The following is a 10,228-nucleotide window of genomic DNA, read 5'->3' on the forward strand; positions in this document are numbered from 1 at the left end:
ACACCATTGCTCTTGAGTACTTTAGAGAGGTCCCTAACAGACTCTCCCATCACAAAATGCCTTTTAATTTCCTGGCTTCTGGTGCCAAGAGTGTTGATTGTGGAGCCAAGCAAACTAAAGCTGTGAACAATCTCAATCTCTTCACCATCCATCCTGATGCTGCCAATTGCTCCAGTGGTGAGAATCTTTGTATTCTTGACATTGAGCCTCAATCCATATTGAAGTCTGCAGTCCTTGACCCTCTGCAGCAAGCACTTCAGGTCCTCCTCAGTTTCAGCAAGCAGGGTTGTATCATCTGCATATCGCAGATTGTTGATGGGAGGAAGAGAGAAAGAAATCCCTACAGGCAGAGAAGAGGGACACCAGGGGACCTTGAAATCCTCTGCCCCCCATATCTCAGGTAAACATGGAGTCCCCAAGCTGCACGGGATCTGTTTGGGCCCTTGGGACAGCGGCCCTTGGTTCAAGAAAGACCTATCTATACACCAGTTCTACAGGACACATCACCTCTGCTTGGAAAACATTGCCACTGAACTTAAGATTCACTGGTCACAGCATAAGAAACTGTCAGAAGCAGACGTATTTGGAATCACATAAGACAAGGAAGCTTCAGATATAAGCTATCTGATCAAGGATGGAACAATGGGAGATGGATGTTGAAGGGACTGTGTGAAAGTGGATGGGTATCCTGGCGGATTGTGGAGCAGAGAAATAAGTGGGTAAAGACATGTGTGCCAAGGGCAGGGACAACACTGATATGAATGATTAATTCCACAATAAGAGATAAATCTTTCACTTTTCTGTAAAACGCTGGTCTGTCTGATACTTCTCTCAATCTGAATATTCAGATTAATACAGATTAGGAAGAAGGATTGGCCATCCACTTCTGAAATAGCAGGCCTCCAAAAACCCTATGTACAACAGAAACATGTAGATAACAGAAAGGGCAACTGAGGTTGAGCTTTTAGGTATGGAAATATAAAGGAAGAGGAACAGTGTGAGCAGACACTAGTGATTGGGACATGGAATGTGAGAAACATGAATGTTGGAAAATTTGATATTGTTATGGAAGAAATGGAACACATAAATATTGACATACTAGGCATTGGGAAGATGAGATGGACTGGCATGCGGCATTTTGAGTTGGATGATCACATGATATATTAGTCTGGAAATGAAAGGTGAGGAAAATGGAGTTGCTTTCATAGTTAAGAGAGCCATTGCTAGATCCATCTTGAAGTACAGTATTGTGAGTGACAGGATAATATCCATACACATACAAGGAATGCCAGTGAATACCACTCTCATTCAGATATATGAACCAACAACCAGAGCCAAAGAAGAAGAAATAGAAGGTTTTTGCCAACTTTTACAGTCGGCGATCGATAAAACATGCAATAAAGATGCATTGATAATAATGGGTGACTGGAATGCAAAAGTTGGGAACAAAGAAGAAGATTCAATAGTTGGAAAACATGGACACAGTGACAGAAATGGAGCTGGAGAGAGGATGATTGAATTTTGCAAAATCAATGACTTATTCATTGAAAATGCGTTTTTTAAGAGACACAAACACAGTTTATATACTTGGATTTCACCTGTTTGTATGTGTAGGAATCAGATTGATTACATCTGCAGAAAGAACCATTGAAGAAGCTCAATATCAGCTGTGAAAACTAGTCCAGGAGCTGATGGTGGAACAGACCACCAACTACTCATATGCAAGTTCAAGTTGAAGCTGAGGAAAATTAAACCAAGTCCACGGGAACCAAAATATGACTTTGAGTCTAACCTGAATTTCAGAATCATCTCGGGAACAGGTTTGAGGCCTTGAACACTAATGAGCGAAGACCAGATGAGTTGTGGGAGGCTATCAAGGGTATCATCCATCCTGAAAGAGTGCAAATGGTCATTGCAAAGACGGAAGTGGAAGAGAAGACCAAAATGGATGTCAGAAGAGACTCTGAAATTTGCACTGGAGCTGAGAGAAGCCAAAGCACAAGGAAGAAGTCAAGATACTAAGGAGTTGAATAGAAAATTTCAAAAGCAGCATGGGATGACAAAGTAAAATATTACAATGAAATGTGCAAGGAGTTGGAGTCAGAAAATCAAAAGAGCCGAACTTGCTCAGCATTTCTTAAGCTCAAGGAACTGAAGAACAAATTCAAACCTCGAGTTGCTATATAATCAAGGATGCTTTTGGCAGAATAGTAAATGATCAAAAAAATATTAAAAGAAGATTAAGAGAATATACTGAGTATCAAAAGGAATTGGCAGACACAGAAGAACTTCATGAAATAACGTATGAGCAAGAGCCTATGGTGATGAAGAAAGAGGTTCAAGCTGCTTTGAAGGAACTAGCAAAAATAAGGTCCCAGGAATAGATGGTATGCCAATTGAGATATTTCAGCTAACAGATGCTGCCCTGGATGTGCTCACCAAGTTGTGCCAAGAAATCTGGAGAACAACCACTTGGCCAACTGACTAGAAGAGATCTATATTTGTTCCCATCCCAAAGAAGGGTGACCCAACAGAGTGTGGAAACTATAGAACAATATCATTGATTTCACATGCAAGCAAGATTCTACTGAAGATTATCCAAAAATGACTGGAGCAACACATCAGCAGAGAACTGCCAGAAGTCCAGGCTGAGTTTAAAAGGGCTCATGGTACTAGGGATATTGTAGGTAATGTTAGATGTATCTTAGCTGAAAGCAGGGTCTACCAGAGGAATGTTTATCTGTGTTTCATTGATTATGCAAAGGCGTTTGACTGTGTGGATCATAACAAACTGTGGCTGACTCTGAGAAGAATGGGATTCCCAGCACTCTTGATCGTGCTAATGCGAAACCTATACTTGGAACCAAGAGGCAGTAGTCAGAACAGAGCAAGGAAACACTGAATGGTTCGAAATTGGGAAGGGCGTACAACAGGGATGTGTCCTGTATCCATACCTTTTCAACCTGTGGGCAGAACAGATTATCTTGGAGGCTGTGATCTCTGAAGAGAAATTTGGGGTCAAGATTTGTGGAAATAAAAAAGATTCGTGGAAATATGGAGGTAGAGACACATAAAAATGATTTTGTAAATTACTACCTAACTTGAGAGGGACTGGAAAGAATTATGCTAAGTGAAATAACTAAGTCCCGTAAAGACAAATACTGTATAAGACTATTATTGTAGAACCTGTACGAGGATCTAAGGTGGAGATGAGGAGCAGAGGGTAGAGGATGGGGCAGAGGGAGGGTGCTTAATCATAGGGTTGCATCATTTGATGGGTGGAGTGAGGGGTCAGTAAAGGAAAGGGGAAATACCCAGTGCGAAAAACAATGCATACAAACTTTATAAGTAAACCAATATAAAATAAAAATTTTTATATTAAAAACATTTATTTATGAGAAGCTATTTGAACAGTTACAGAATAAGGTGCAAATGATGGAAAAAATAGTGGAAAACACTAAGAAAGCAAACACTCCAGAGACACAAAGCCAAAAGAAATATATTGACAAGGAGAAGCTTGCACAACTATTGAAGAAAATGCAAATGATGAAAGAAAGATTTAGAACAATAGGTCTAAGAATTAAAAAAAAATCATCACAGGATAAAGAGGGTACAGTCAACATAGAAATAACAGAATGCATGAAAATACAATTCAGAATATTAAGACCGAAATGGAGACATGTCCAACATGCAGGTGGGACAAAAAAGTAAAACTGAAGAGATGAAGTAGCGAAACAGTGAGTGGGGAGACAAGAATATAAACAGAAATATGTTGTTGTTGTTTGGTGCTGTCAAGTCGTAGACGACTCATAACGACCCTATGAATGAACAGCCTAAGCACTGATAGTACATAGAGTTTCCAGAGGCAAGCCATTTTGGAAGTGGATGCTGCTCCTGCTTCCAGGCTTGATTTAGTCGGGAAACTCCAGCCAACACTGTCCACGATGGGTACCCATTACCATGATTGGCACATCACTGTCACCTGCTTCAGCATCACAGAAACCATGAGTTACCTCTGTACAGCAACACACAGACCAGTGCTATACCACCTAGAAGAACATTTGACAGGAAAACAATTTGAACCTGGCTGAGGACCATAGGCCCGAGGGCCCTTTTGGCTTAAGGCCACCTCCTGGTTCAAACCGTAGGCCCAGGCTGTCTAGCCTCGCTTCTGGGGACAGAGCAAACCTGCACGTAACAAACACAAGCCCAGAAAATCAGTCAACTCCAAAAGCTTGCCATGATTCCTGTGTTCACACCACCATGCTCCTTCAGGCAAGGAGAACTTCCCAAGACCCTGGGAAGAACTAACCAGGAACAACATGGGTGCTTCCTCTCCCAGCTGCCTTTTGACTTAAGGCTGCCTCTGAAATATACCAGATGAAAAATCAGAGATGATGCATAAAGAAGATGAAGTATTAGGATCATATGAAATGACATCAAAAGAAATAACTCACATATGATTGAAATTCCAGAATATAAGAAGGATGGTAAAGTCACTGAGAAAATTGTGGAAGAGGTATTATAAGAAAACATCCCAGGTATTATAAAGAATGAGGAAATCCATATTCAGGAAGCTCAGCAAATATCAGATACACAGACCCAAAAAAAGGAACACATCAATACATATCATAGTCAAATTCTCCAAGATAAAAGATAAATATAGAGTACTGAAAGTGGCACAAGAAAAACAAAGAATCACCTACAAAGGAAAGCAGTAAGATTAAGTTCTGATTTTTTTTGGCAGAAACCATGTGAGCGAGAAGACAATGGGATAGCATATTCAATAGGCTGAAAAAAACCCCCATAAAAACCCAATTGCCAGCCGAGATCCTGTACCCAGTAAAACTCTCCATCAAATATGAAGTAGAAATCACATCCTTTTCAGAAAAGAAGGAACTTAAGAAAATTGTGAAAATAAGACCAAATCTACAAGAACTTTTAAGGGAAATCCTTTACCCAGAGAAACCACAGGAAAGTGGATGGGCTATACTAACAAGAAATAATAAATAAAGAAACAGAGCAAAATTGCAATGATAAAACTCTGCCTGTCAATAATCACACTTAATATGAATGGACTAAATGCAACAATCAAGAAAAAATGAGTAGCATAATAGATTAAAAAAATAAAACAAACCCCAAACCCATCAATATGTTGTCTACAAGAGACACACCTAAGAAATGAAGAGAAAGATAGACTCAATATCAAAGGCACGGAAAAAATACACCAAGCAAATGGCATCCACAAAAAAAGTAGGATTAGAAATACTAAACTCTGATAAAATAAAATTCAGATGAAAACCACCATAACAAATAAGCAAGGGTGCTATATAATGATTAAAGGCAAATTAAATCAAGAAGACATAACATTTGGTCAATATCTATGCACCAAATGATAGATAGACATGGCAAATACATAAAACAACCGTTAACAGAATAGAAGAAAGAAATAGATAGCACTCAATAGTGGTAGGAGATGTTAACACATCACTATCACCAAAGAAAGATAGGTCAACTCAAAAGAAACTTAACAAAGATGAAGAAGACCTAAACTATACTTTCAGCAAACTTTGTGGATGTATTCTGAGTACTGAACCCAGCTAAAACTCAATTCGCTTTCTTCTCAAGTGCACATGGCATTTTCACCAGAAGAATTGGTCACATATTAGGGCACAAAGAAAGCCTTAACACATGAAAATCATTGAAATAATATAAAGTATCTTCTCAGACCACAGTGCTTAAAGCTAGAAATTAACTACAAGAAAATAAAGGTTATAAAACCATCAATGTGAGAGATAAATAAACCCCACTAGAACACGATTAGGTAATAGAAGAAATAAAGAATGAAATTAAAAAGTTCCTGAAAACAAGTGAAAATACAATGTACCAAAACCTCTGGAATGCGGCCAAGGCAGTCCTCAGGGGTCAGTTCACAGCATAGGTAAACACATAAAAAAAATGAAGAAAAAAATTAAATTTTAATGATCTAACTCAACACCTTCATCAAATAGAAAAAAGAACAACAATCTAATCCCACAGTCTCTAGAAGAAAGGAAATGATAAAAAACAAGAGCTGAAATCAACAACATAGAAAACAGAAAGACAATTGAAACCATCAACAAAACCAGGAGCTGGTTTTTCTAAAGGGTTGAACTTAACAAAAGAAAAGAAAAAGACACAAATGACTTGATTAATTAGTGATAGAGGTGACATCACAACAGAACCAGAGGAAATACTATCTGTAATATCAGAATATTATGAAACACTACACTCTGATAAATTTGAAAACCTAGAGGGAGACAAATTCCTTTAAAGTCTTCCTCTGCCCATATTGACACAGAATGAGGTAGAACACTTGAACAGACCCTTCCAGAAAGAAGAAATTGTGCAGGTCAGAGAAAGACTACCCCACAAAAACTAGTCACGGACCACGTGGCTGAATTCTACCAAACATACAGAGAGGATTTATCACCAATTATACTTAAATAAAAAAAATTTAAAAAGCAAAAACACTCCCAGGGATATTCTATGAAGCAAGCATAGCCTTAACACCAAAACCAGGAAAATATATTACAATGAAAGAAAACTACAGACTAAAATATCTCGTGGGGAAAAAGAATGCAAAAATCCTTAACAAAATTCTAACCAATAGAGTCCAAAATCACATTAAAAAAATAATTCATCATGATCAAGTAGAATTTATAACAGGTCTACCTTTGAGTTGTGGTGCTGGAGAAGAGTCTTGAGTGTACCATGGGCTGCTAGGAAAACAAACAGATTCATCCTGGAAAGGGTAAAAGCAGGCTGCTCCTTGGAGGCAAGAATTCTAAGGCTCCATCTAACATACTTTGAAAATGTTGCAAGGAGATACAGGTCCTTGGAGAAGGACACCATGCTTGGTAGGGTGGAGGGACAGCACAGAAGGGGAAGGCCCCCTATGAGGTGGATTGATTCAGTGACTGGGGTCATCGGGATGGAAGTTTCAAATATGGTGCAATTGGCACAGGGCAGAGCAGAGTTTAGGGCTGTTGTACATAGGGTCACTATGAGTTGTAAGTGACTCAACGGCACATAACAACAACAACAACAATGCAAGGATGGTTCAACATAAAAACAATCAATGTAATTCACCATATTAACAAAGTAAACAACAAGAACCATATGATCTTAGCAGGTGATGCAGAAAATGCATTTGACAATAATCCAACACCAATTCCTGATAAAGACACTCAGCAAAATTTAAATAGAAGAGAATTTCTTCAACATAGTGAAAAGTATATGTGCAAAACCAAGAGCCAATATCATTCTCAATGTAAAAAGATTAAAAGCATTATTATTGCAATCAGGGACAAGACAAGGATGCCTACAGCTACTTCTGTTGAATATTGTATTGGAAGTGCTTGAAAAGAAAATAAAATGCATTCCAATCAGCAAAGAGTTGGTTAAACTGTCGCTATATGAAGATGATATGATAGTGTAAATAGAAAAGCCCTAACACCCCACAAAAAAGCTGTTAAACTACTGGCTCAATTAAGCAGTGTGGCAACACACACAATCAATATATATATATATATAATCAGGATTCTTTTATGGTAACAAAACTCAGAGAAGGAAACCAAGAAAGCAATACTATTTACAATATCCAACCAAAAATTGAGATATTTGGGAGTGAACCTAACTAGAGACACAAAAGACCAGAGAAAACTATAGAACATTTCTGTGAAACACAATAAAAGACCTAAAGAAATGGAAAAACGTTGCTTGTTCATGGATAGGAAGATTCAATATTGTGAAAATAACAATTCTACCAAAAGCACTCTACATATTCAACCTAATCTCAATCCAGATACCAAATTCATTTTTCAAAGAGAATGAAAGGGGAATTATCAAGTTTATTTGGAGAGGAAAGAGACCGTGAATAAGCAAAATACTTCTGAAAAACAAAAGTGAAGTGGGAGGCATAACACATCCTGACCTCAAGATTAGATGATAGTACACACCTGGTACACAGCAATAGTAACCAAAACAGCATGTCACTGGTATAATGACAGGCACATAGATCAATGGAACAGAATCGAGAACCCAGAAATGGATCTCTTCCTTTACAGTCCACTGATATTTGATAAGGAAATAAGACCTATCAAATGGGGAAATGACAACTCTTCAACAAATGGTGTTGGCAAAACTGGACTGCTAACTGCAGAAGGCTGAAGCAGGATCCACTTCTCATACCATACACCAAAATCAACCCAAGGTGAATAAGAGACCTGAGAGTAAAGTCTAAAACTATAAAGTTCATCAGAGACAAACTGGAATCAAGCTTAGAAGGCCTACTCTGTAGAATAAAGAAACTGACAAATATAACCAGAAATGCACATCTGGGGAGGATACAATTGATGAATGGGACTGTCTAAAGATTAAATCTCTGTGCTCATCACAAATTTTTTCCAACAGGGTGAAAAGAAAACCTGCTTACTGGGAACAAACATTTGGCAATAACATTTCCGAAAAAGGTCTCCTAACAAAAGTTTACAAGGGAGAGGGGTGCTGAATGGTGTAGGCAGGAGTGGAAGAGGATGATGATGGAGTAGGGAAAGGGGTGGGTAAAGACACACGTGCCAAGGGCAGGGAGCAAAACTGAATCTATTGGTTATATTTGTAATTGAGGAAATGTCTTTTATCTGCTCCTTTCTGTAAAATGCTTTTCTGTCAGATACTATTTTAAGTCTGAGCACTCAAATTAAAACAGACTAGGAAGAAAGATTGACCACTTGCGGAATAATAGGCCTTTAAAAACCCTATATACAATAGAGCACACTTAGATTAGCAGACATGGCAGCTGAAGCTGAAACCTCAAATACAGAAACACAAACGAGGAACAATTGTAAGCAGACATTAGTAACTGGGACATGAAATGTGAGAAGTGTGAATGGAGGAAAATTGGACATTGTTAAGAAAGAAATAGAATGCATAAATATTGACATACTGGGTATTGGTGAAGTGAGAGCTTGGCACGGGATATTTTTAAGCAGATGATCATAAGATCTACTATGCTGGAGATGAAAAGGTGAAGAAAAATGGGGTTGCTTTCATAATTAAAGAAGTCATTTCTAGATCCTTCTTGAAATACAATGTGGTGAGTGACAGGATAATATCTATATACAAATAAGGAAGTTCAGTGAACACCACTATCACTCAAATATATGCACCAACAACTAGAGCCAAAGAGAAGGAAAAAGATTTCTGCCAACTTTCGCAGTCAGAAATGGATTAAACATGCAATCAAGATGCAATTATAACTGTAATGCAAAAGTGACTGTAATACAAAAGTTGGGAACAGGAAAGAAGGATCAGCAGTTGGAAAACATGGACTTGGTGGCAGAAGAGAAGCTGGAGATAGAATGATAGAATTCCATACATTCAATTATTTATTCATTGCAAATATTTTTTATAAGAAAAACAAACACAGGCTATACACATAGATTTTACCTGATGATATGAATAAGAATCAAACTGATTACGTCTGTGGAAAGAATTGCTGGAGAAGCTCAATATCAGCTGTGAAAACTAGGCCAAGTGCTGATTGTAGAACCACCAACTACTCATATAAGTTCAAAGTGAAGTTTAAGAAAATTAAATCCACAAGAACCAAAATTTGGCCTTAAGTTTATCCCACTCGAATTTCAAAACCATCTCAGGAACAGGTTTGAGACCTTGAACACCAATGAGCAAAGACCAAGAGCTGTGGTAGAATGTCAAGAGTATCATCCATGAAGAATGCAAAAGGTCATTACAAAAGCAGAGGAGGAAGAAATGACTGAGATGGAGGTAGGATGAGACTCTGAATATTGTGTTAGAGTGCCAAGAATCCAAAGCAAAGGGAAGAAATGAAGAAAATAAAGAACTGAACAGAAGATTCCAAAGGGTAGCTTGGAAAGACAAAGCAACATATTATAATGAAATGCACAGAGAACTGGAGTAAAAAAATAAAAAAAGCAAAACATGCTCAGCATTTCTTAAGCTGAAGGAGTTGAAGAACAAATTCAAGCTACAAGTTGCAATACTTAAGGATGCTTTGGGAAGAATATTAAATGATCCAGGAAGCATTAAAAGAAAATGGAAGGATTATATAGTCACTATACCAAAAGAATAGTTTTTTTCTGGACCAGTCGGTAGCATCAGGATAGATGGCGAAGAGATTGAGATTGTTCACAGCTTCAGTTTGCTC

The sequence above is a fragment of the Elephantulus edwardii genome, unplaced genomic scaffold, assembly GCF_000299155.1.
Source record: "Elephantulus edwardii isolate Elephantulus edwardi_28Jun2011 unplaced genomic scaffold, EleEdw1.0 scaffold00013, whole genome shotgun sequence".
NCBI classification, from domain to species: Eukaryota; Metazoa; Chordata; class Mammalia; order Macroscelidea; family Macroscelididae; genus Elephantulus; species Elephantulus edwardii.